This window comes from Cetorhinus maximus, chromosome 23 (assembly GCF_964194155.1).
Source record: "Cetorhinus maximus chromosome 23, sCetMax3.hap1.1, whole genome shotgun sequence".
Classification (NCBI taxonomy): domain Eukaryota; kingdom Metazoa; phylum Chordata; class Chondrichthyes; order Lamniformes; family Cetorhinidae; genus Cetorhinus; species Cetorhinus maximus.
Window position 1 is genome coordinate 48,145,464 of NC_135901.1, and position 27,288 is coordinate 48,172,751.

The 27,288-nt window shown below is 43.4% G+C and overlaps 4 non-coding genes across 4 annotated transcripts; all 4 read left to right on the forward strand.

Annotated features, from left to right (window-relative positions):
• Positions 1 to 342: 342 nt before the first annotated feature.
• trnae-uuc (transfer RNA glutamic acid (anticodon UUC)) lies at positions 343 to 414 on the forward strand. The gene has a single exon. It is a non-coding gene; the product is annotated as a tRNA-Glu (tRNA).
• A 5,307-nt stretch (positions 415 to 5,721) lies between these two features.
• trnan-guu (transfer RNA asparagine (anticodon GUU)) lies at positions 5,722 to 5,795 on the forward strand. The gene has a single exon. It is a non-coding gene; the product is annotated as a tRNA-Asn (tRNA).
• A 9,134-nt stretch (positions 5,796 to 14,929) lies between these two features.
• On the forward strand, positions 14,930 to 15,002 carry trnae-uuc (transfer RNA glutamic acid (anticodon UUC)). Its single transcript has one exon. It is a non-coding gene; the product is annotated as a tRNA-Glu (tRNA).
• An 8,085-nt stretch (positions 15,003 to 23,087) lies between these two features.
• Positions 23,088 to 23,169, forward strand: trnal-uaa (transfer RNA leucine (anticodon UAA)). The gene has a single exon. It is a non-coding gene; the product is annotated as a tRNA-Leu (tRNA).
• Positions 23,170 to 27,288: the final 4,119 nt, after the last annotated feature.

The window sequence follows — 27,288 nt, forward strand, 5'->3', positions numbered from 1 at the left end:
TAAAACTGAGATGCGAAGGAATTTCTTCTCTCAGAGTGTAGTAAATGTCTGAAATTCTCTACCCCAGAGAGTTGTAGAGGCTAGATCACTGAAATTATTTAAAGAGGAGGTACATAGATTTTTGAAATATCGGGGATTTGAGGCCTATGCGGAGCTGGCACGAAAGAGGAGTTGAGGCCTGGGCAGATCATCCATGATCTTATTGAAAGGCTTGAGGGGCCTTTCCTGCTCCTTCTTCTCATGTTCTTATGTTCGTTTGAAACTTGTCTCTGGTGAAAGGGGTCGGGAATAATAATAAAAGGCACAGGTAACAGAGATAAGCCAGGCTGTATACGCTGTAGTTCCCTGGTGGTCTAGTGGTCAGGATTCGGCGCTTTCACCGCCGTGGCCTGGGTTCGATTCCCGGCTAGGGAATGATAAATTGTTGACCTCGTGCAAACTATGAAAATGAGTTTGGATAATTCCATTAGACAAATGCAGGTCACCTTTGTCGGAATCAGTGGCGTGGGAGCTTGAATTTTGCATCAGAGTTGGAAATGTCATCCGGTCACAACCGATAAGGAACAAACACAGAGATGAAGATAGTGAATGAGAGAAGGGCTGTGATCGGCTGCAAAGCACTGACAATAGAGAGGATGGTGCACGGCAAAATATAGCGGTAAGAGGGAAGATTTTACCGTTTACATCGACAAAACTATCTCCCAGATCTGGTCCCAAATCTCTTGTTAAATCAGGAGAAAACTGCTCGCTTAATCTTCCACTTTTTAGCTGCACCTCCTTCCAAACATTGCAAACTCCTCCTGCATTTTCTATCCTGATATTTTTCTCTGTAACATTTTGATATGAAACTGCACAACTAATGTGAATAAAGTGTGTGATGGGAAAAATGTGTTCACCGCCTCGGGAACTGAACCACATTGACACACACACACATATATACCGAGAGTGACAGAGGGCAAGGGTTTGTCTCTAAGGAGAGACAAACACCCAGAAAGCAAACATGTCACCAACCTGGCTCTGTCTTTGTTCCCATACGACTACAAGTTTTGTGAACGTTTTCGTGAATGAACGGAAATAGGAAAATCCCCATGGATGCTTTGGTACTTGGATGGATTTGATTGAATCTAACCGATAATTAACTCTGTAGACACAGAGTTAAAACCAGGAATAATGAGCAGCGGGAAAACCCCAATGGATTTGAACTCCATCGCCTTAACCACTTGGCCACGGCAACTGGCCCTTTGAGCAGGTTAATGTTGTTGGTATATAAGATGACTACAGCAGAGAGGCGGACTTTCGGCCCATCTTCTCCGTGCTGGCTGTCTGGAAGAACAACTCAACTACTTCCACTGCCGCGCATTCTCACATAAGCAATTAATATTTGTATTGCCTTTCCTCCTTCTCCCAGTTAAAATTAAACCCAATACACGCCCGCATTCACTTTGAGCTGGCACTTTGTCGTCAGAGGAGAGCTTTCAAAGTGACCAACAGGTGAACCGCTTTGGCAGCGGATCCACAAATAATGGAACCTGAATCCAGCGCCTGAGGCCGTTCGGCCAGGCTACCTCTCACAACCTGCTGTTTCCCGTCGCCTTGATGGTGTTTCCACTGAAACAGAAAATTAAAAACATCGAAAAAGGAACAGCAATTAGCCATAAGCCCCCTCGAGCCTCCGCTACCACTAAATAAGATCATGTCAGATCCCTAAGCTCAGCACCAATTTCGCATCCAACCCCGATAGGCCTTCATTCACTTAAAGTCCAAACATTTATCAATCTCAGCCTTCAATATAGTCATCGACTGAGGATCCACAGAGCTTCAGGCTACAGAATTCCAAAGATTCACAAGCCTTTGAGTGAAGAAATGTCTCCTCACCTCAGTCCTAAATGGCTGACACATTATCCAGAGAATGTGAGCCCAGTTCTAGACGCTCCAGCCAGGGGAAAACAGCCTCTCAGCATGTTCACTGTCACTCAGGAATCAACCCAGTGAATATTGGTTGCACACAGACAGCGAGTGAATGGAGGGAACAAAGAGCACAAAAGTGAACAGAGATAGAGACACAGACAAAGAGACTGAGAGAGTGAAAGAGAGAGAGGCAGATATACAGGGACAAAAAGTGGCAGACAGAGGGAGAGAGAGTGGTAGACACTGAAAGGAACAGATACACTTCACCATTCCACGTGATCGTTAACTTAGATTGACAGACAGAAAGAGAGAAATAAAGACTTACATTTAAACAGAGCCTTTCACCAACTCAGGACAACGGGAGGCACTTTAGAACCAATGAAATCTTTTTGAAATGTAGTCACTGTTGTAATCTAAAAGCAGAGAGGGTTTGACAAAAATGCTGATTCAGTAGATGAGAAAATTCGATCTTAAGAAATCCATCTCAATGTAGAAACTTTCTTTCAATCTCCCTAAACATTTCATGGTTTGTTTGATGCAGATTCAGCAGATGTAAATCTGCAGCTGAGTGAATAAATTTCAACTCGAATCTGTGATGAAACAGGGACAAAGCATCCCATTTCTATCAGGTCATCTCTCAGCCTTCTCTTTTCTAGAGAAAAGAGCTTCAGGCTGTTCAGCCTTTCCTGGTGATTATAACCTATCCGTTCCTGGAACATTTATGAATCAATTTTTATTTTCCTGTTCCTTCCGACACCCGACAGCAGTAGAAACAGTTCCTAATGTCCGAGTGATTTCAGTTTGGACTATCTGTATTTAAAAATTCATTCTCTCGATGTGTCCATTGCCTTAGCCACTCCACCACAAGGACTCGGTGTCTGTCTGTTTAAATGTTGCTCAGTGACAATTTCGATCATCCTCCACTTTGTACCAAAATGACCCTCAGAAGCTGAAAAATCTCCATTCAAACAAAAAGAAAGAAAACTCCTCTTGAATATTTTAAAACTGCTCTTTTTATTCTCTGTACCATCTTAATATGAAGCCGCACAACGAACGTGAATAATGTTTGGATGGTGAAATGGGGAACTGAACCGCATTGACACACACACAGGCATATACACTGAGAATGACAGAGGGCAAGGGTTTGTCTCTAAGGCGAGGCAAACATCCAGAAAGCAAGCATCACACCAACCTGGCTCTGTTTTTGTTCCAGTTCTAACTGTAACTTTTGTGAACGCTTGCAGACGAATGGAAATTAGAGAACACTGGGGGTTTTGGGGGTTTTTTATTCAACTTAATCGACATGTAATTGTGCAGGCACACTCTAAAATTCAGGAATGATAAGAAGAGAAGTTGTCAGGATTCCAGCCCACCTGTGGAGACCCCAATAAATTCAAAACCTGTTGCCTTAACAACTCAGTCGCGAATCCAAGCCCAGATTTGCATGAATGTAGTTTGTATAAAATCATAGACGGCTACATCAGACGGTCATTCAGCATATTGTTCACATGCCAACTCTCTGGAAGAGCCACTCACCGACTGCAATTCCACACCCCGCCTTTTTCCTACAGCAACTCATGTGTGTATTGTCCCTCCTCATTCTCCCGATCAAAGTAAAACACCGCACACTCCGCTGGATTTAATGTGACTTGGGATCTGTGGGTTCAAATGGGACTGCTGAAGATCCTAAAAGGAAGATAACTTGAACGTTTGGCGACGGTAGGACTCGAACCTACGTTTCTGTAGAAACTGGAGCCTGAATCCAGCGACTTAGACTGCTCGGCTACATTATCACGTTAAAAGGGGTTATTCATAATTTCCTTACTGGTATTGTCAACGAAAAGAACAGAAGGAAAGGAGCAGGACGAGGTCGTTGGGAAACTTGAACCAGCTCCGCCAGTTAATCAGATCATCCTGCACTTTGAAACAAACAGAAATCATCTCCACTGCTAACTTCTTTTTTCAATGTTTCATTATTTCTATGTTTCAAATGATGTTTCTTTTTTCCTTTGTGACTCTGCGTGTTTACTCAATGAAATGTTGGTAATAAGTAATGAGATTGTAAATGTTGACTCAGAAAAATGAGGAGATGTTTGGTCAGGGTAAATATTTTTTGATAATTTGATTTGACATCAACGATTTCAAAAAATTTGAAAACTTGTCAAAGGTTTCAGAATCCAACTCTTCATGTCATTGGGTTACGAAAACTTTGTTAACTTTCATACATTGTGCATGGACACAGCAGAAGGCCCTGCACCTCTTTCAACATTGTTTTTTTCTTAACGCAGTTTTCAAGAGGGAATTGGACGATGACTTGAAAGGGAGAAAAAGATCAGGGTTATGGAAAGAGACAAATAAATTGAGATTAACAAGAAAGGTCGTTGAACAAAACTGACATAGAAATGATTGTCTGAAAGACCTCTTGTAGAGCTGTGCCTTTTGATGATGATATTGTTGATCAGTCTGTTTCCAGCATTCCTAATGAGAACAGCCAAATTCCATTTCTTCAAAACAAAGACCCAAAGTGCTGCTGCAAGGCGTCATCGCTTAACATTTGACTGAAGCCCATTGAGCTTTTGTGCTGTTTTCTGTTTCTGTGGTGCAGTGATTGTCATGCTTGCCTAGCACATGAAACGTTCTCCGGTTTAAAACTGGGCAGAGCCAAAATCATAATTTGTGGGTTCACGTTGAAGCCACGTGACCTAGTCTGCGTTTATCCTTCAACCAAGAACACATGGTCTACTCATTGTGACGTGCCTGGTTTTGACTGTTTCCTGAGCGGTGATTGGCTGCCGCGTTCCCTACATTACAACAATGACTGCACTTCAATTAAAGCAAAACTGCGGAAATCTGGAAAAGAAAGCAGAAAATGCAGGAAAAACTCAGCAGGCTTGACAGCATCTTTTGGGAGAGAAACCTGCTGAGTTTTTCCAACATTGTCTGTTTTTATTTCAAAAAGTACTTCATTGGCTGGAAAGTGGTTTGAGACATTCACTGGTCTGGAATAGCGCTATTAAAATGCAAGTCTGTCCTTCTTTAATTATCTTAAATCCCATTCCTCTGGTTACTGACCCCCGTCAGTGGAAACAGTTTCTCCCTATCTGCTCTATCAAACCGCCCCGTCCCCGTTGCCCCCACCCTCATCACTTTGAGCAGCTCCGTGAAATCTCCGTTTCACCTTCTTTGCTCCATAGAGGACAATCCCGGTCTCCATAAAATCTCCACAAAACTGAATTTCCTCATCCCTGGACATGATGCAAGGCGGAGGATTGAGACGAGATTTTAGAAAATATTGTCAGTTGGCAGGTGGGAAAATGGAGAAGGAACCAAAATAGATATCTCAGCCTCCAGCTTTGTGAATCTTCAGATATTCTTTGGGAACGGGAATCAGAGGAGAATGAAGGGTGAACTGTCCGACTGACCAGAGACAGTCAAGGCACCTTTCCCTTCTTTAAGACGCTGGAACATTGACTCTGATGTTATCAGTGAAATTAGCTGATCTGAGACATTGAAAGGATTCTCGTTACTGCACATCAGGAATTCAAACCTAATATCGGCTTCGGGACAATCAGAATACTTGGTAACAGTCAAGGCACCGAAAGGCTCGAAGGGAGATGGCACCGGTTGTAGGAGAGCTGGTTCCCGGTGACATGGATGTGTCTGCAGTGGGTGGGATCAGACTATTTCCATGTATCCACAATAAATGTCCCGCCCTTTATTTTGGAAGAGTAAAACTGATAGAGAACAATTGTCATTCCTGTAGCAGCAATCTGAAACTTTAACTCGATGACACCATTGTTAGAGGTTGCATCGGTCTCTGTGGCGCAATTGGTTAGCGCGTTCGGCTGTTAACCGAAAGGTTGGTGGTTCGAGACCACCCAGAGACGAAATTTCCCCTTTTTTTCAGCATTAATTGTCACTCAGTTCCCGGTTGTCATTGGCTACTTGAGCTGAATGTCAAGACCCCGGAAATGTTGCCGGCTCCACTATTATCCAGTGAGCTCCCAGGTTAGCGGCTTTTTTTTCGAATATTCATTTCAAATATAATGAGAAAACATTTCGACCTACCATGCACTGATATCCAACACACTGGAAATTTATGAAGTTATTGGATTCAAACAAGCCCATCAAATATTCTCTCTTCCTCAGCTCCACAGTGAGTGAGACAGCGAAAAGCAGAAAAGCAGCAATATTCCGGCCCCGCACTCTCCAATCACCCACTGCCAGCAGAAAGCGGCGACTGCAGCTTCAATCAGCGGGTTACTGCCCATCCCTGGGACACAAGATACTCCAACCCGGGCCAAACCTCCCAATACACCGAGCACAGGCTCAGGAAAACATTATATCACGGTCACAAAACCTCGAAGCAGCATTTACAGAATACCCGAGTGAGTGAGTCACAAATAAAATTCACACCAACTTTCTAAATCTTTTCACTGTCAAATTCCTTCATTTTATTGAAAAGCTGACTGTTGTGAATCTGAAAATGAGCACCATGGGATTTGTGTTTCCGAGTGACTTGTTTTCCACTGATTGTCCATCAGGTTTGCAATTCAATTTCCGTTGGATATTGAAGCGAATCTGATTTCAAAATGAGGACACAAAGCAGGTAAACATTAAATCCAGAAACAGATCCGGAGGAAAATGGATCCCAATGTTTGGAATGAGGTGCAGCTGAGAAGCAGAAGCTGTGAATGTTGTTATTGATGATTGAGTGGAAAACAGTGGGCCCTTGGTCAATCATCGTGTCCCAGTGGTGAAAATGATGTTTTTAAAATCCACTGGGGTTTCCCGAGGAAATTTCCAATATTACCGACTGTGCTTCTTATTATTGCTGATTTTAACCAGGTGTCCACAGAACTCTCGGATCAATGGAAGAAAAAACATCCAAAAATTCTCCTGATTTTTGGGCTCGAAGTGAATGAAATACTCTCGGGATCGGGTGTTGGGGCTGAGGATCCGCCATGGTCTTACTAAGTGACGGAGGAGGCATGTGGGGCCTTATGACCTTTTGTTTCTGCTTTGCTTCTGTTCTATTTCCGTAACAATACCGGACAGCGCGATGGGCACTCGTATCCTGAGCTCGGTAGCGCAACTGTGCGGTTGTAGGTGGTTGAAGGTCTCACGGGTTCCTAATCCCACTGCTGCTAAAATTGCCCTGTTGGTCGAAAAAGTGCCAGCTCACAGTTAAAGCAGGTGTGGGCAGCTCTTCACTTCAACATGAAGAACGAGGAGAGACAATAAAAATATAAATGGCTGTGGAGAAAATGCGGGGTTGTTAATTTAGCAGAATCCCTCTTCCTTAAGCTGGCGTGGACACGATGGGCCGAATGTCCCCCACCTCTGATGTAGCCATCTCTAATTTCATACCAACGACACTAACCTGTGCATGGGGCCAGTCGTCGTGGCCGAGTGGTTAAGGTGATGGAGTCCAAATCCATTGGGGTTTCCCACTTCTCATTATTCCTGGTTTTGACTCTGCGTCTACAGAGTTAATTATCGGTTAAATGGAATAAAATCCATCCAAACACGCGGGCGTTTTCCTACTTCTGTTCGTTCCCGAAACCTGCAGTGGAAATGGAGCAAAATTTGGTGTCAGGCTTGCTTTCTGGGCGTTTGCCTCTCCTTAGAGACAAAGCCTTACCCTCTGTAACTCTCGGTGTATATGTCTGTGTGTGTTCCTCTGTGTGTGTCAATGTAGTTCGGTTCCCCGAGGGGTTCAACACATGTTTACCATCACAATATTTATTCACATTAGTTGTGCAGCTTCAGATGAAAATGTTACAGAGAAAAATGTCAGGGTGAAAGATACAAGAGGAGTTTGCAATGTTTGGAAGGAGGTGTAGCTGAGAAATGGAAGATGTGAATGATGTTATTGATGATTGAGAGGAATGCATTGCAACTTTTGTAGGTCGATTACCTTCTACACTTTGAAATTCAGAACAAGCTGAGGTATCAGGTAGAAAGCAACAGTTGCCTCCATGTATGTTGGGATATAGGATACATATGTTATGTGTGCCTGGCTCGTTCAACTGGTAGATCATAAGGCTCTTAATCTCGGGGTCGTGGGCTCGCTGCACATTAGATGCAGCTACTTTGAAGCAAATAATCACCAACCTCATCGCTGCGGTTCCTGTGAAACTTGCACATGATGGATATTCACCACTGGATTCAAAGCACTTTCATGTCACATCACTTTCTGTCTCACCTCCAGCTCTCTCCGCCCTTCCAGGAGCTGCTTGACCAAACCCAGTCAATTAGTGCGAACGTAAAACACAACGTGATCGGTTTACAGATAACAGGGTAAAGAAACATCAGGATCTTCCTGATTCTCCCAGGTATTGATTACAGGAATGTGCACAGTGCCGATTATCCACAGTCACTCTCCCCTTACAGTCTTGTGTACGTTGTTCAGCTTTGAAATTTTTCATATTTTCACACTGGATTTCAATGTGAAGAAAGCAGAGCTGTGATAAACTTATATTGTTCAGCAGATGTGCTGCAAGAAGGTACATAACTGGATGATGATAACAGTGCTCTTTGGACTCGGTGAGCTCCAGGGAAGGATTGGCACCATTAATGTGTCGTTCAATTAGTCTCGTGACAAATCTCGTGCTAGAAATGAGAAGTAAACTCGCTGAATTTGCTCCGTGTTTTGGTTTCAAAAGAGCTGAATACAAGGTAGGAAAGTACACCTCGCTAGAGTGGGTTATAAAATGACGGAATGACTGTGAAAGATGCACCCGTGCTGTGAGGGAACATAAAATTATAGAAAGTTACAGTATAGAAAGCGGCCATACGGCCTCGATGAGCTGATGTGCTGCTTTTAAAAAAACAGTTGTGATTGTTTGATCCAGCAGGTGTGATATTTTTGTCAGTGCAAACAGTAGGCAGCAAAATTTGTCCTTCTCCCACCCATATTTTTATCGCACCAACATTTCTATAGTTAGTGCTTTGCACCCAGCCCTTGTCTTGTCCTCTTTTCATTCCCTCACTCCGCCTTTATCCTTGTTCCAGACCTGTTCCAAGTCTGATATTTCCAGTTCTTGAGGCGAAACTTCAACTGTCACCCCACTGATTCTGGTGGAGCTGCTAAATGTTTTCAATCAATAAGTAATTAATACTCATTTTAGCAAGATCAAAAATCTGCATTCCCTGACCGGGAACCGAACCCAGGCCGCGGCGTTGAAAGTGCTGAATCCTGACCACTACACCACCTGGGAAACTGTCAACCTGTTTTCGGTTTGGTTTATGGACGCTGCTTTTATCCATGTTTCCATTAGATGGAACGAATTCTTCAGTCAATGACAACAACCGTTTCTGTGAGCTGGAACATGAAATTGACAGTGAGGTGAAATATCCCCACAAGCTGCTCATGTGTAACTGTCAATTTCCTAAACCCACCAACCTCATTACTGCGGCTCCTGTGAATTTTTTATTTCCGACCCGTTTCACCAGAGATACGTTTCAAACGAACATAAGAACATAAGAAGTAGGAGCAGTTGGAGTCAATCATTCGGCCCCTCAGGCCTGCCCCGCCATTCAATAAGATCATGGATGATTTGCCCCAGGCCTCAGCTCCTCTTTCCTGCCAGCTCCTCATAGCCCTCAACTCCCCGATATTTCAAAAATCTATCTACCTCCTCTTCAAATATTTTCAGTGATCTAGACTCCACAACTCTCCGGGGTAGAGAATTCCAGACATTTATTTCCCCCTGAAAGAGGGAATTCCTTCGCATCTCAGTTTTAAATGAATGCCACCTTATTCTGTAACCATGTCCCCAAGTTTGAGATTCCCCACTAGTGGAAACATCTTCTCTACATCTGCCCTGTCCAGCCTCTTCAGAATCTTGTCTGTTTCAATAAGATCACCCATCATTCTTATAAACTCTAATGAATAAAGGCTTAACCTGTTCCGCCGTTCTTAATAAGTCAGTCCCTTCATCCCAAAAATGAGTCTATTGAATCAAGATTCCCCACTAGTGGAAACGTCTTCTTTACATTAACCTGTCAAGTCTCCTCAGAATCATGTAGGTTTATAGGCGAGATTTTACTGTTTACACCGATACAAATATCTCCCAGATCTAGTTCCAAATCTCGTGTTAAATGAGAAGAAAGCTCCTCGCTGAATCCTCTACTTCTGAGCTGCACCTCCTTCCAAACATTGCAAACCCTTCTTGCATCTTCCATCCTGATATTTTTCTCTGTAACATTTTGATATGAAACTGCACAACTACTGTGAATTAAGTTTGTGATAGGAAAAATGTTTTCAACCTCCCGGGGAACTGAACCATATTGACACACAGAGAGGAACACACACAGACATATGCACCGAGAGTGAAAGAGGGCAAGGGCTTGTCTCTAAGGAGAGACAAACACCCAGAAAGCAAGATTGGCATCAGCCTGGCTCTGTTTTTGTTACATTTCCGACTGAAATTTCGTGAATGCTTTCAGCAATTAACGGAAATAGTTCCCGAGTTTCTGGATGGATTTGATTCACTGTAACCGATAATTAACTCTGTAGACACAGAGTTAAAACCAGGAATAATGGGAAGCGGGAAACCCCAATGGATTTGGACTCCATCGCCTTATCCACTCAGCTACGATGACTGGCCCTATGGATAGGTTAATATTGTTGGTATCTGAGCATAGATGGCTGCAGCAGAGAAGGAGGGCATTCGGCCCATTGTGTCCGTGCCGGCTCTCTGGAAGAGCAACTCAGCTTCTTCCACTACCGTGCATTCTCACACAAGCAATTAATAATTGTATTGCTTCTCCTCCTTCTTCCGGTTAAAGTGAAACCCAATAAATGCCTGCATTCACTTTGAGAAGGAACCTTTTCGTAGGAACAGAGCATTCAAAATGACCCACAGGTGAACCACCTATAACTTTGGCAGCGGTTCCACAGAGACTGGAACCTGAATCCAGCACTTGAGGCCGTTTGGCCAGGCTACCACGCTCAAGCGGCTGTTTCCCGTCGTCTTGATGGTATTTCCACTGAGATATAACATTGAAATGATCAAAAAAGGAACAGGAATTTTACGCCCCTTCGAGCCTCCTCATCCAGTTCATAAAGTCATGGAAGGCCCTCAACCTCAACACCAGTTGCCCACCCAATCCCGATGCCCCTTCATTCCCTTAAAGACCAAAAATCTAAACATCTCAGCCTTCAATATACTCAGCGACTGAGGACCCACAGACCACTGGGCTACAGAATTCCAAAGATTCACAAACCTTTGAGTGAAGAAATGTCTCCTCACCTCAGTCCTAAACGGCTGACACATTATCTGGAGAATGTGAGCCCAGTTCTCTACGCTCCAGCCAGGGGAAAACAGCCTCTCAGCATGTTCACTGTCAAGCTGGCTCAGAATGTCAGACTTTTCAATGAGATCACCTCTCATTATTCTAAACTCCAGTGAAAACATACTCATCTCACTTAATCTCTCCTCCTAGGACAACCGCCTCATCTCACGAACAATCCAGTGAGCCTTGGTTGCACACAGAAAGCGAGTGAATGGAGGGAACAAAAAGCACAAAAGTGAACAGAGATTGAGGCACAAGCAGAGACTGAAAGAGTGAAAGAGAGCGAGGCAGATGTACAGGGACAAAGAGAGAAGATAGAGACAGAGAGCAGGGTAGACACTGAAAGGGACAGATACATTTTATTATTCCATATGATTGTTAACTTGGATTGACAGACGGAAAGAAAGAAGAGAAAGAAGGACTTACATTTGAACAGAGACTTTCACCAACTCAGGACAACGGGAGGCGCTTTAGAGCCAATGAAATCCTTCTCAAGTGCAGTCACTGTTGTAATCTAATGACAGAGAGTTTGATACAAATGCTGATTCAGCAGATGACAAAATCCGATTTTAAGAATTCCATCTCAATGTAGAATCTTTCTTTCAATATATCTAAACATTTAATTCACCAGGATGTTGCCTGGGATGAAACATTTAAGTTATGAAGGGAGGTTGGATAGACTTGGGTTGTTTTCGTTGGAGCAGAGAAGACTGAGGGGCGACCTGATCGAGGTGGACAAGATTATGAGGGGCAAGGACAGGGTGGAAATGGAGCAGCTGTTCGCCTTCGTTGAAAGATCAGTCACAAGGGTACATAATTTCAAGGTGAGGGGCAGGAGGTTTAGGGGGGATGTGAGGAAAAACTTTTTTTACCCAGAGGGTGGTGAAGGTCTGGAATGCGCTGCCTGGGAGGGTGGTGGAGGCGGGCTGCCTCACATCCTTTAAAAAAGTACCTGGATGAGCACTTGGCACGTCATAACATTCAAGGCTAGGGCCAAGTGCTGATAAATGGGATTAGGTAGGTATGTCAGGTGTTTCTCACGTGTCGGTGCAGACTTGATGGGCCGAAGGGCCTCTTCTGCACTGTGTGATTCTGTGATTCTGTGATTCTGTTTGATGCGGATTCAAAAGATGTAAACCGAAGAAATAAATTTCACCTCGAATCCTTGACGAAACGGAGATAAAACATTCAATTTCTATCATGTCATCTCTCAGCCTTCTCTTTTCTAGAGAAAACAGCTTCAGGCTGTTCAGGCTTTCCTGGTGATTATAACCTATCCGTTCCTGTAACATTTGGGATTGAACTTTTATTTTCCTGTTCCTTGCGACAACTGACAGTAATAGAAACAGCTCCTAATGTCCGAGGGATTTCAGTTTGGTCTATTTGTATTTAAAAACTCATACTCTCGATGCGTCCATTGCCCTAACCACTCAACCACAAGGACTCGGTGTCTGTGTGTTTAAATGTTGTTCAGTGACAATTTCCATCATCCTCTACTTTGTACCACGCCGACCCTTAGAAGCTGAAAAGTCTCCAGTCAAAAAAAAAATAACTCCTCCTGTATCTTTTAAAACAGCTCCTTTTGTTCTCTGTATCGTCTTAATTTAAAACTACACAATTAACGTGAAAAAGGTTTGAATGATAAAAATGAGGAACCGAACCACATTGACACACACAGAAGAACACACATGGACATATACACCAAGAGTGACAGATGGCAAGGATTTGACTCTAAAGAGAGACAAACACCCAGAAAGCAAGCCTGACACCAACCTGGCTCCGCTTTTGTTCCATTTCTAGCTGCAACTTTTGTGAATGCTTGCAGACGAATGGGAGTTCGAGAATGTTGGTAAAGGGTGATTAGATTGTGTATGTCGACTGAGAAAAATGAGGAGGTTGGTCAGAATAAACTTATTTTTTAGAACATTCGACTGAAATCAACTATTTTAAAAATGTTTATAACCGTAATAAAAATTCGGAATCCAACTCTTCATGTCATTGGGTCAGGGAAACTTTGTTAATTTTCACACACTGAGCATGGACACTGCAGAAGCTCCTGCACCTCTTTCAATATTGTTTCTCTCAACTCAGCGTTTTCAAAAGGGGATTGGACAAAGACTTGAAAGGAGGAGGAAAAAATTCAGGGTAATGAACAGCGACAAAGAAATTCAGATTACTAGAAAGCTCTTTGTACAAAACTGACGCAGGTACGTTGGGCCAAAATACCTTATAGTTCTGTGCCATTTGATGATGACATTGTTGATCAGTCTGTCTCCAGCATTCCTAATGAGAACAGCCAATTCCATTTCTTCAAAACAAAGACCCAAAGTGCTGCTGCATGACGTCACCGCTTAACATTCCAGACAGCTCCATTGGGCACTTTACAGCGCAGGGTCTGTGCAGGGCAGTGGGGGTCACGGTCATTTCACATGTGGCAGAGCAGCGGTTTGAAACCGGACGAGAGCATGATTCAAACTTGTTCATCTAAGTGTGAGTGAATGTTCAATAATTTACATTTGTTGTTAAAAATGAACACATGGGTTTGAATCCTGCCGCCTGAGGATTTATCATTTTAAATAGGAGAAAATTCTCCCAAACACACCCGTGTTGTCTTACTCATTTGTCGGCATTCATGAGGTGGCGTAGTGGCATTGTCACTGGGCTAGAAATCCAGAGATAAAAGCAAAATACTGTGGCTGCTCCTTACCATCGCCTTTGCTGGTATTACGACTGAAATCGAACAGAAGCAAAGCAGCAACAATATGTCATAAGGCCCCACAAGCCTCCTCCGTCACTTTATAAGATTATGGCGAATCTCCAGCCTCAAACCCAATTTCCCACCCGATCCCGATGGTCCTTCGTTCCCTTAGAGTCCAAAAACCACGAGAATTTTTCGATAAAAGCCAAATACTGTGGATTCTGGAAATCTGAAATAAAAACAGAAAATGCTGGGAAAATTCAGTATGCTTGAAGAGAGAAACAGAGTTAGTGTTTCGATTCCGTATGACTCTTCTTCAGAGCTCTTTGAAAGCAGCACACTATAACTTTCTATAATTTAATATTTCCCAACACCACGGTGACTTCGTTCACACTCACTCTGCCATTTTATAATCCACTCTTGCGAGTGGGTTCAAAGCTTAACAACGTGCACAAGACTGGAAGGAATCTGCGACTGTGGATAATCGGCACTCTGCACATTCCTGTAATCCGTATCTGGGAGAATCAGGAAGATGAGATCCCAGATTATCTTTACCATGTCACCTGCAAACTCATTATTTCTAAAATCCTTGGGCCCCACATTCCCTGCCCCTGATGCGCAGGGGAAGCTTGGGTTCATGAACTGACTGTGTCTGCATCACGCAGCTAATTGACCTGGTAGCTGGACGGGCAGAGGGAGCTGGAGGCGAGGCAGGGACAGAAGCAGAAACAGATGCGACATGAAAGTGTTTTGAATTTGATGTGTGTCAGTTACTTTCAGTGATGAATTTCTGCCGCGTGTTCTCTTGTCAGTTTCACAGGAGCTGCAGTGATGAGGGTGGTAGGTTTTGGAAATTGACAGTTACACATGAGCAGCTTGTAGGTCTATTTCACATCACTGTCAATTTCACGTTCCAGCTCACAGAAACCGCTGTCGTTGACTGAAGAATTCGTTAGATCTAAAATGGAAACATGGATAAAAGCAGCGTCTATAAACCAAACTGAAAGAACTCTGGCAGCTTCCCTGGTGGTCTAGTGGTTTAGGATTCGGCGCTTTCACCGCCGCGGCCCGGGATCGATTCCCGGTCAGGGAATATACGTTTTCGATCTTGTGAAAAATGAGTATGGATAACTTCTTGATTGAAAACGTTTAACATCTCCACCAGAATCAGTGGGGTGACATTTGAAGTTTCGCCTCAGAGCTGGAAATGTCACACTTTGAACAAGTTGGGAACACAGACAAAGACGGAGTGAGGGAGTGAAAGGAGTACTGGGTGCAAAGTACTGACCACAGAGATGGTGGCGCCAGGCAAAATATATGTGGGAGAAGGACAAATTCTTGTGCCTACTGTGCACTTACAAAAATATCACTCCTGAGGAATCAACCAGTCTGCTGTTTAAAAACTGCTCTTTAAAAGCAGCACATCAGCAAATGGCCTCTTTCTATGCTGTAACTTTCTATAATTTTATGATTCCCAACAGCAAGGGTGCTTCTTTCACAGTCATTCTGCCATTTTGAAACCCACTCGAGCAAGATGTACTTTCTTACCCTTTTATTCGGCTCGTTTGAAACTAAAACAAGCAGCAAATTCAGCGAATTTTCTTGTCATTTCCAGCACGAGATTTGTCACGAGTCTAATTGAACGACACATTAATAATGCCAATCCTTCACTGGAGCTCACCGCGTCCAAAGAGCACCTTCTTGCAGAAGGTGAACAATATAAGCTTATCACAGCTCTGCTTTCTTCACATTGAAACCCAGTGTGAAAATACGAACAATTTCAAAGCTAAACAACGTAGGCAAGGCTGGAAGGAGAGTGTGACTGTGGATAATCGGCACTGTGCATATTCCTGTAACCTGGAATCTGGAAGAATCAGAAAGATCGAGGTGTTTCTTCACCCTGTTATCTGTAAACCGATCACGTTGTGTTTTATGTTCGCACTAACTGACTGTGTTTAGTCAAGCAGCTCATGGAAGAGCAGAGCGAGCTGGAGGTGAAGCAGAAAGAGATGTGACATGAAAATGCTTTGAACTTATTGTGCATCAAGTGCTTTCAGTGGTGAATATCCGTCGTGTGCAAGTTTCACAGGAACCGCAGCGATGAGGTTCGTGATTATTTGTTTGAAAGAAGCTGCATCTAACGTGCGGCGAACCCATGACCCTGAAATTAGGAGCCTTTGCTCTGCCAGTTGAACTAGCCCAGCACACATAACCTATGTGGTCCATATCCCAACATAGATGGAGACAAATGTTGCTTTCCACCTGATACCACAACTTGTTCTGAATTTCAAGGTGTAGAAGGTAACCGACAAACAAAAGACCCAAGGTTGCAATACATTCCTATCAGTCATCAGTAACATCATCCACATCTTCTACTTCATAGCTGCACTTCCTTCCAAACATTGCAAACTCTCTCTTGTATCTTTCATCATGACATTTTTCTCTGTAGCTTTTTAATGTGAAGCTGCACAACTAATGTGAATAAATATTGTGATGGTAAAAACGTGTTCAACCCCTCGGGGAACTGAGTCACATTGACACACACAGAGGAACACGCACAGCCATATACACCGAGAGAGACAGAGGGCAAGCGATTGTCTCTAAGGAGAGACAAACGCCCAGAAGGCAAACATGACACCAAATTTTGCTTCATTTCCACTGCAGGTTTTGTGAATATTTTGGGAATGAACAGAAATAGGAATACCCCCGAGTGTTTGGATGGATTTTATTCAATTTAACCGATAATTAACTCTGTAGACACAGAGGTAAAACCAGGAATAATGAGCAGCAGGAAACCCCAATGGATTTGGACTCCATAACCTAAACCACTCAGCCATGACGACTGACCCTATAGATAAGTTAACATGGCTGTTATAAAATCAGAGATGGCTGCAGCAGAGGAGGAGGACATTCGGCCCGTCGTGTCCGTGCTGGCCAATGGAAAAGGAATCCAGCTGATTCAACAGCCCCGTCTCTTCTCCACAGGGATTTATATGTTTAATGAATCTCCTGGTTCTTCCTGTTAAAGTTAAAACCCGCTCACACATGCTTTAATTGTGAGCTAGCACTTTTCCGATCAATAGGGCAATTTTATCAGCAGTGGGATTAGAATAAAGAGCGAAACCTTCAGCCACCTACAACCACTCAGCTGCGCTACCGAGCTCAGGATAATACTTCCCATCGCCTTGTCTGGTATTGATACTGAAATCGAACAGAAGCAAAGCAGCAGCAACACGTCATAAGGCCCCACAAGCCTCCTCTGTCAATGAATAAGATCATGGTGGATCCCCAAACTCAACACCAATTTCCCACCCGATCCCGCTAGCTCTTCATTCCCTTAGAGTCCAAAAATTAGGAGAATTTTTGGATGTTTTTGCTTCCATTGATCGGAGAGTTCTGTGGACACCTGGTTGAAATCAGCAACAATAAGAAGCACAGTCGGTAAGATGTGAACTTTCTTGGGGAAAACCCAGTGGATTTTAAAAGTATCATTCTCATCACTCGGCTACGATGATTGACCAAGGCCCCAATGCTTTCCACTCAATCATCAATAACATCATTCATAGCTTCCGCTTCTCAGCTGCACCTCCTTCCAAACATTGGGATCCATTTTCCTCAGGATTTTCTCCTGGATTTAATGTTTACCTGCTTTGTGTCCCCATTTTGAAATCAGTTTCGCTTGAACATCCAACACAAATTGAATTGCAAACCTGACGGACAAACAATGGAAAACAAGTCACTCAGTAACACAAAACCCATGGTGCTTATTTTCAGATTCACAACAGTCAGCTTTTCAATAAAATGAAGGAATTTTAGAGTGAAACGATTTAGAAAGTTGGTGTGACTTTTATTTGTGACTCACTCACTCGGGTATTCTGTAAATGCTGCTCGGAGGTTTAGTGATCGGGATATAATCTACCTGCGTTTTCCTGAGCCTGTGCTCGGTGTATTGGGAGGTTTGGCCCGGGTTAGAGCATTTTGCGTCCCAGGGATGGGCAGTAACCCTCCGATTGAAGCTGCAGTCGCCGCTTTCTGCTGGCAGCAGGTGATTGGAGAGTGTGGGGCCGGAATATTGCTGCTTTTCTGCTTTTCCCTGTCTCACTCACTGTGGAGCTGAGGAATAGAGAATAATTGGTGGATTTGTTTGCACCCAATATCTGCATATATTTCAAAAGCGTTAGATATCGGTACATGGTGGGTCTAATTGTTTTCTCATTATATTTGAAATGGATATTAGAAAAAAAGCCGCTTGCCTGGATAACAGTGGAACTGGCAACATTTCGGAAATCTTTCCTTTCAGCTCAAGTACCCAATAACAACCGGGAACTGAGTGACAATAAATGTTGATGGGGAGAAAACAATGAAAGCTTCGTCCCTGGGTGGTCTCGTGCCACCAACCTTTGGTCAATAGCCGAACCCACTAACCAATTGCATCACCAAGACTGATAATGACGCAACTTGCAAGATATCCTAAGCCAAGGCATCAGCGGGTTAAAGCTTCAGATTGCTGATACCGGAATCACAATTGTTCTCTAACTCGTCCAAAATAATTGGTTGGGAAATTCATTGTGGATACATGGGAAACAGTCTGATCCCACCCACTGCAGACACATCCATGTCACCGGGAACCAGCTCTCCTACAACCGGTGCCGTCTCCCTTCGAGCTTTTCGCTGTCTTGTCTGTTACCAAGTATTCTGATTGTCCCGAAGCCGATATTAGGCTAGAATTCCTGATGTGAAGTAACGAGAATCCTTTCAATACCTCAGGTCAGTAAATTTCACTGAGAACATCATAGTCACTTTTCCAGCGTCTTAATGAAGGGAAAGGTGCATTGACTGTCTCTGGTCAGATGGATAGTTCACCCTTCATTCTCCTATGATTCCGAATCCCAAAGTGTTTCTAAAGATTCACAAAGCTGGAGACTGGGTTTTCTGTTTTCTCTATTTTCCCACCTGCCAACTGACAATATTTTCCAAAATCTCGTCTCAATCCTTCGCCTTGCTTCATGACCAGGGGTGAGGAAATTCACTTTTGTGGAGCAATTATAGAGACAGGGATTGTTCTTTTTAGAGAAAAGTAGTTTAAACAGAGATTTCATAGAACTGCTCAAAATGATAGGGGTGGTAGCGGTGGGGATGGGCGGTTTGATACAGCAGACAGGGAGAGACTGTTTCCACTGACGGGGGTCACGAACCAGAGGAATGGGATTTATGATAATTAAAGAAAGACAGATTTGCATTTAGATAGCGCTTTTCCAGACCAGTGGACGTCTCAAAGCGCTTTCCAGCCAATGAAGGACTTTTTGAAGTGTCGCCATTGTTGTGATGTAGGAAACACGACAACCAATCACCGCTCAGCAAAATCCCACAAACAGCAACGTCACAATGCGCGGATAATCTATTTTTGTGACGTTGATTGAGGGACGAACGGGACACATGGCTGTGAGATATTGTATTCCCTTAATATTTAGCATCAAACGTGAATTTTTGGACATTTGCTTATCATTAAGTTAACAGATTTTGATTATGTTTCTGCCCAGTTTCAAAGTGGGGACCTTTCACATGTGATAACCACCCCACTACAGAACAATACCTGACAGAGCCAGAGGCACCTACACATCATGTTAAACTGTGAGGTCCTGCAGCAGCACTTTGGGTCTTTGATTTTCGGAAATGGAATTCGGGTGGGAGATTTAGAAATGCTGCCGTCAAATTAATCTGATAATGTCAGCCTAAAATGGCACAGCACGTGAGGAGACCATTCAGCCCAGCATATCAATAACAACTTTTTAGGAAGTTCTTTCTAATTATTCTCCATTTCGTTTTCTTTCTCCATAACCATGATGTTTGACACTTTCAAGTCATTGTCCAATTCCCTTTCGAAAACTCTGAGTTAAGAAAAGCAATACTGAAAGAGGTGCAGGAGCTTCTGCAGTGTCCATGCTCAGTGTGTGAACATTAACAAAGTTTCTCTGACCCAATAACATGAAGAATTAGGCTGGGGATTCTTATAGAGCTTTGAAAAAATGAAGTTCATTTCAAATGGAATTTGCAAAGGAATTTTATTCTGACCAAGCATCTCCTTATTTTTCTCAGCCCATATGTAGATTCTCATTCCCCTTGCTGTACAACCTGTTACAGAGGCGGTTATAGAAAAGAGGAAAAGGTTTGCTACAGCTATACAAAGCCCTGGTTAGATCATGCCTGGAGGACTGGGTATAGTTCTGAGAACGGCACCTTATAAAGGATAAATATTTGCATTGAAAAGTTCAGAGGAGCCGCACTGATTAGGTTGGTGAGTTTTGGAAATTGAAAGTTGTACATCGCAGCTTGTGGCACTATTTCACCTCACTTTTCACTTCATGTTCATGTCTAACGCACTCGATGCTGTTATTGGCTGAACAAGTCTTCTGTGTTTGACCTAAACATGCTATTATTCGGTGCTCCCACTCCTGCCGCCCGGGTTTGACCCTCATCAGCGAATGTTGTGTTCTTGTTGCTGTGTGAACTGTCACAATGAACTGATCCTGGAGTCTCTTTCCTATGGGTTCTACAAAACACTTAAATTCTCTTGCTCTTTCATTCTCACTCTTTCATTCCCAGTTTGAGTCGGTTCTCCTGTCGGACTCTTCAACAAACTCATTTGGGCGGACAAGCGGCAGCTGGAATTTAATGTATGGAAGTGAAAAGTGATTCATGTTGGTCGGAAGAATGAGGAGAGGCAACATGAAACAAAGTGTACAATTCTAAAGGGGTTTCTTTGTTACACAGCGAGTGGTTAGGATCTGGAATGCACGACCTGCGAGTGTGGGGGAGGCAGATTCAATCGCGGATTTCAAAAGAGAATTGGACAGAAAATGCAGGTCTCCGGGGAAAAGTGGGAGAAGGTGAGTTATTTTCCAGAAGAGTAAGAGGTCTCCCTTTTCAGACAGAGATGAGGAGAACTTTTCTCCCGCTGAGGGAATTATTTTCCCCAGAAAGCTGTGGAGGCTGGGTCATTGAATTTATTCAAGGCAGAATTAAACAGGCTGTTGATGGGTTATATGAGGGGGGAGTGGGGGGGAAGCATGGAAGTGGAGTTGAGACCAGGACCAGATCAGACATGAACATAATGAATGTTGAAGCAGGCTTGAAGGGCTGAATGGCCTTCTCCTGTTCAGAGCTCCTGTGTTCCTCAGGTCAGGGCCAAATGTAACCTTGTCTTTGATTCTCCAGCACAATGGAGGAGGGAGGGGGGTTGGGGGTCGGGGGGGGGGGGGGGGTGGTGGGAGGGTGTCGGGGGTGCAATATTGTTCCATTCCTGCTCCAGTTATGTTCTAATTCAGAGCTGGTCCCACTCGAAATAATGGTTGAAGGAGCATTCGCTGTTGTATGTGTGGTTAAATGGCCTGATGAACTGAATTTAAATTGTGTGTTCAAACCCCACCGCTGTTAAAATTTCAGTTAATTCGTTTTCTTCAGTCTCTTCAGTAAATCCCTCAGGATGCGCTGGGGTAAGTTGTCACCTGCAGTGCTGCATTTTGTTTGGAAAAATGAGGATGGGGTGATATAAATTACAGGGTGACCGGAAATAGGTGGGACCGAATCCAGTTTTCTCTGCTGCAACAATACTATGATTTTGGTTGAGCAACATGACCATTAGCCCAGCGACTGTAGTCGCGCCGAATCATTAAGGCGATGGATTTAAAATCCATTGGAGTCTCCCCGTGCAGTTTCACAATCCTCCTGACTGCGCTGTTCACTGTTTCGTCTTTCAGGTGCCTCCCGAATTAATTATTGGTTAAATGGAATAAAATCCTTCCAATCACTCCCGTGTGTTTTGTCCTGCTTCGCTTCTGCGTTCCTTCATTTCCGTTCATCGACAAGCACTCACCAAATCTGCAGTCGCAAATAGAACAAACACTGAGCCAAGTTGGTGGTAACCTTGTTTTCTGGGTGTTTGCCTCTCCTTAGGCCTCTGTCAATCTCGGTGTTTTTGTCTGTGTGTGTTTCAGTGTGGTTCAGTTCCCAGAGGAATGAACATATTTTTACCATGGCAAACTTTATTTACATTCGTTATCTATCTTCATGGTAAATGGTAAAGTGAACAACAAATGGTTTAAAAGTTGCGAGAGCTACAACATGGGACTGCTTGCGTGACAATAGATTTTTCTTCCGGCTGTTCAGACTGGATCAAAAGTCACTCCTGATTAACCAATCACAATGAGCAGATCATGTGTTTTTGGTTGAAATATAAACAGTGACCAGGCCACATGGCTGTAAGATACTGTCTTCAACATACGTGAATCTGCAGACTTAGAAAATGGTTCTGTGCAGTCTTGAACTAGGGATATTATCATGTGTTAGCTAAAGGGGATAATCACTGCACTGCAGAAACAGGAGATAGCCGTAAAGTTCAATGGGCCTCACTGAAATGTTAAGTGGCGACGTCATGCAGCAGCACTTTGGGTCTTTGTTTTGAAGAAATGGTTTCGGCTGTTCTCATTAGGAATGCCGGAGACAGACTGATCAACAATGTCATTATCAAATGGCACAGAATGATAAGAGGTATTTTGGCCCAACAGATGTACGTCAGTTTTGTACAAAGAGCTTTCCAGTAATCTGAATTTCTTTGTCTCTGTCCATAACCCTGATTTTTTTCTCCTCCTTTCAAGTCATTGTTCAATTCCCTTTTGAAAACTCTGAGTTGAGAGGAACAATATTGCAACAGGTGCAGGAGATTCTGCAGTGTCCATGCTCAGTGTGTGAAAATTAGCAAAGCTTCCCTGGCCCAATGACACGGAGAGTTGGATTCCGAATTTTTATTACTGTTATGAACATTTTAAAAATAGTTGATATCAATCGAATGTTCTAAAAAAAATAAGTTTATTCTGACCAATCTGCTCATTTTTCTCAGTCGATAAACACAATCTAATCACCCTTTACCAACATTTCATTGAGCAAACAGGCACAGCCACACAGGAAAAAAGAAACATCATTTGAAACATCGAGATAATAAAACATTGAAAGAAAAAAGTTACTATTGGAGATAGCTTCTGTTTGTTACAAAATGCAGGATGATCTGATTAACTGACGGATTTGGTTCGAGATACCCAATGACCGATTCCTGCTCCTTTGTTTCTGTTTTATTTTGGTGTCAACACCAGTGAAGGAAACGATGACTAATGGTACTCAGTGAGGTAGCGTGGCCGAGCGGTCTAAGGCGCTGGATTTAACCTCCAGTGTCTTTGGAATCGTGGGTTCGAATCCCACCGCTACCATGTGCTCCGTCTTGTTTTTGGTGTCTGCAGCCGCCCCATTGGAACTAACAGATACCAGCTGACATTAAATCCAGTGCGGTGTTTTACTTTGATAGGAAGACCGAGGAGAGACGATTTAAATACGAATTTCTTCGGGAAAAGGTGGGCTAGGGAATTACAGTGGTTGATTTGCTCCTCAAGAGAGTCGGTATGTGAACAATTTGCCGCATGACCTCCTGATGAAGCCGTCTACAGTTTTATACAACAAACATTAATGCAAATCTTGGGCTCGTATTCGTGACTGAGTGTTTAAGGCGACGGATTTTGAATGCTTTGTGGTCTCCACAGGTAGGCTGGAATCCTGCCAACTACGCTTATTATCCTTCCTGAATTTTGCAGTGTACCTGCACAATTAATTAACGATTAAATTGAATAAGAATCACCCAAAATCTCCAGCGTTCTCAAATTCCCATTCGTCTGCAAGCATTCACAAAAGTTGCAGCTAAAATTGGAACAAAAACGGAGCCAGGTTGGTGTCAGGCTTGCTTTCTGGATATTTGTCCCTCTTTAGAGTCAATTCCTTGCCCTATGCCAATCTTGGTGTATATATCTGTGTGTGCCAATGTGGTTCAGTTCCTCATTTTTCCCATTCAAACATTATTCACCTTAATTGTGTAACTTCATATTAAGATGATACAGAGAACAAAAAGAGCAGATTTAAAAGATACAAGAGGAGTTTTCTTTCTTTTTTTTTGACTGGAGACTTTTCAGCTTCTAAGGGTCGGGGTGGTAAAAAGTGGGGAATGATGAAAATTTTCGCTGAGCAACATTTAAACGGACAGATACCGAGTCCTTGTAGTTGAGTGGTTAAGGCAATGGCCACATCGAGAGAATGAGTTTGTACTTGTATTGCCGCTCCTTCTTCCTCCGCTTAAAATCAAACCCAATAAACACCCGCATTCACTTTGAGCCGAGTGGATTCACGTTGCAGCCACGTGGCCTGGTCAGGGTTTAACCCTCATCCAAGAGCACATGGTCTGCTCATTGGGACGTCCCTGGTTTTGGCTGTTTCCTGAGCAGTGATTGGCTGCCGTGTTCCCAACTTTACAACAATACTGCACTTCAATAAAAGCAAAACACTGCGGAAATCTGGAAAGGAAAACAGGAAATGCAGGGAAGACTCATCCGGTCTGACAGCATCTGTGGAGAGAGAAACCTGCTGAGTTTTTCCAACATTTTCTGTTTTTATTTCAAAAAGTACTTAATTGGTTGGAAAGTTGTTTGAGACGTCCACTGGTCGGGAATAGCGCTATTAAAATGCAAGCCTGTCTTTCTTTCATTATCTTAAATCCAAGTCCTCTGGTTACTGACCCCCGTCAGTGGAAACAGTCTCTCCCTATTTGCTCGATCAAACCGCATGTCCCCACTGACCCCACCCCCATCATTTTGAACAGCTCCGTGAAACGTTCATTTAACCTTCTTTATTTTAAAGAGAACAATCCCGGTCTCTATAATCTCTCCACAAAACTGAATTTCCTCATCCCTGGACATGATGCAAGGCGGAGGATTGAGACGAGATTTTGGAAAATAATTTCAGTTAGCAGGAGGGAAAATGAAGAAAGGAACAAAACAGAAAACCTAGTCTCCAGATTTGTGAATCTTCAGAAAGACTTTGGGAACCGGAATCAGAGGAGAATGAAGGGTGAACTGTCTCACTGACCAGAGACAGTCAAGGCACCTTTCCCTTCTTTAGGACGCTGGAACATTGACTCTGATGTTATCAGTAAAATTAACTGATCTGAGACAGTGAAAGGATTCTCTTTACTGCACATCAGGAATTCAAACCTAATATCGGCTTCGGGACAATCAGAATACTTGGTAACAGACAAGACACGCAAAAGCTCGAAGGGAGGCGGCACCGGTTGTAGGGGAGCTGGTTCCCAATGAGATGGGTGTGCCTGCAGTGGGTGGGATCAGACTGTTTCCATGTATCCACAATGAATGTCCTGCCCTTTATTTTGTAAGAGTGAAACTGATAGCGATCTGGGTCGTGGCAATCTGAAGATTAGACTCACTGACACCCTAGTTGGGATAGATTGGAGGCGGGGCTTGTATCTGTGGCGCAATTAATCCGCGTGTTTGCCCGTTAGCTGAAAGGTTGGTGACTTAAGGCCACCCAGGGGGTGAAGTTTTTTTTACTGTTTTTCCCCCTCATCACCAATCATCGTCACACAGTTCCGGGTTGTCATTGGGTATTTGGGCTGCAAGATAACATCCCCAAAACGGTGGCAGATCTACTGTTATCCAGTCAGCTCCCACACAAACAGCTTCTTTTTAAAATTCATTTTTCTGTCAAATGAGAAAAGATTTGGACCCACTCTGTACCTTCACCTATCCCATTAGAAATCCATGAAATTACTGGAATCAAACGAACCCATCAATTATTCTCTCTTCCTCAGCTCCACAGTGAGTGAGACAGGGAAAAGCAGAAAAACAGCAATATTCCGGCCCCGCACTTTCCAATTACCCGCTGCCAGCAGAAAGCGGCGGCTGCAGCTTCAATCAGCGGGTTACTGCCCATCCCTGGGATACAAGATACTCCAAGCGGGGCCAAACCTCCCAATACACCGAGCACAGGCTCAGGAAAACACACGTAGATTGTATCCCGATCACTAAACCTCCGAGCAGCATTTACAGAATTCCCGAGTGAATGAGTCACAAATAAAAGTCACACCAACTTTCTAAACCTTATCACTGTAAAATTCCTTCATTTTATTGAAATGTTGACTGTTGTGAATCTGAAAATGAGCACCATGGGATTTGAGTTACCGAGTGACATTTTTCCATTGTTTGTCCGTCAGGTTTGCAATTCAATTTGTGTTGGATGTTGATGCGAATCTGATTTCAAAAAGAGGTCACAAAGCAGGTAAACATTAAATCCAGGAGAAAATCCTGAGGAAAATGGATCACAGTATTTGGAAGGAGCTGCAGCTAAGAAGTGGAAGATGTGAATGATGTTAGTGATGATTGAGAGGAATGCATTGCAACCTTGGGGCGTTTGTAGGCCGATTACGCTCCACATTTTAAAATTCCGATCAAGTTGAGGCTTCAGGTGGAAATCAACAGTATGAACCATGAATGTTGAGATACGAAGCAGTTTTTCGCATGCTTTGCTAGTTCAGTCGGTAGAGCATGTGGCCCTTAATGTCAGGTTCGTGGGTTCGAGCCCCAAGCTGGGCCATGTCAAAAGTTTTAAAATCTCAATAAGAGTCGTACGGACTGGAAACATTTTCCCTGTTTCTCCCTCCATCTGCTGAGGTTTTTCCAACATTTTCTGTTTTTGTTTCAAGTTTCCATCATTCGCAGTAATTTGCTTTTATCTTTTAACTTTTAAATGTTGTTGCTTAAAAAAAAACAACTAATCACAGCGGCTCCTGTGAAACTGAGAAGTCAGATGTTCACCACTGAAAGCAACTGACACACATCAATTTCAAAGTACTTTCATGTCGCATCTCTTTCTGCTTCTGTTCCTGCCTCGCCTGCAGCTTCCTCTCCCCGTCCAGCTCCCAGATCAACTAGCTGCTCGATGCAGACACAGACAGTTCGTGGGAATGGATAAAACTCGTGGGTAAAGAGACACCTGGATCTCACCTTCCTAGTTCTCCCAGATACTGATTACAGGAATATGCCCAGTGCCGATTATCCACAGTCACTCTCCTACCAGTTGTTCAGCTTTTGAATTGATTTTCACACTGGGTTTCAATGTGAAGAAATCAGAGCTGTGATAAGCTTATATTGTTCAGCAGACGTACTGCAAGAACAGGCTGATGGTAACAGTGCTCTTTGGACGCGGTGAGCTCCAGGGAAGGATTGGCACCATTAATGTGTCGATCATTTAGTCTCGTGACAAATCTCGTGCTGGAAATGACAAGAAAACTCGCTGAATTTGTTCCGTGTTTTGGTTTCAAAAGAGCCGAATACAAGGTAAGAAAGTACATCTCGCTCGAGTGGGTTACAAAATGGCAGAATGACCCGTGCTGTTGGGAAACATAAAATTATAGAAAGTCACAGCACAGAAAGTGGCCATTCGGCCGGGCGTGCTGCTTTCAAAGAGCGGTAGTCATTGGTTGATCCATCAGG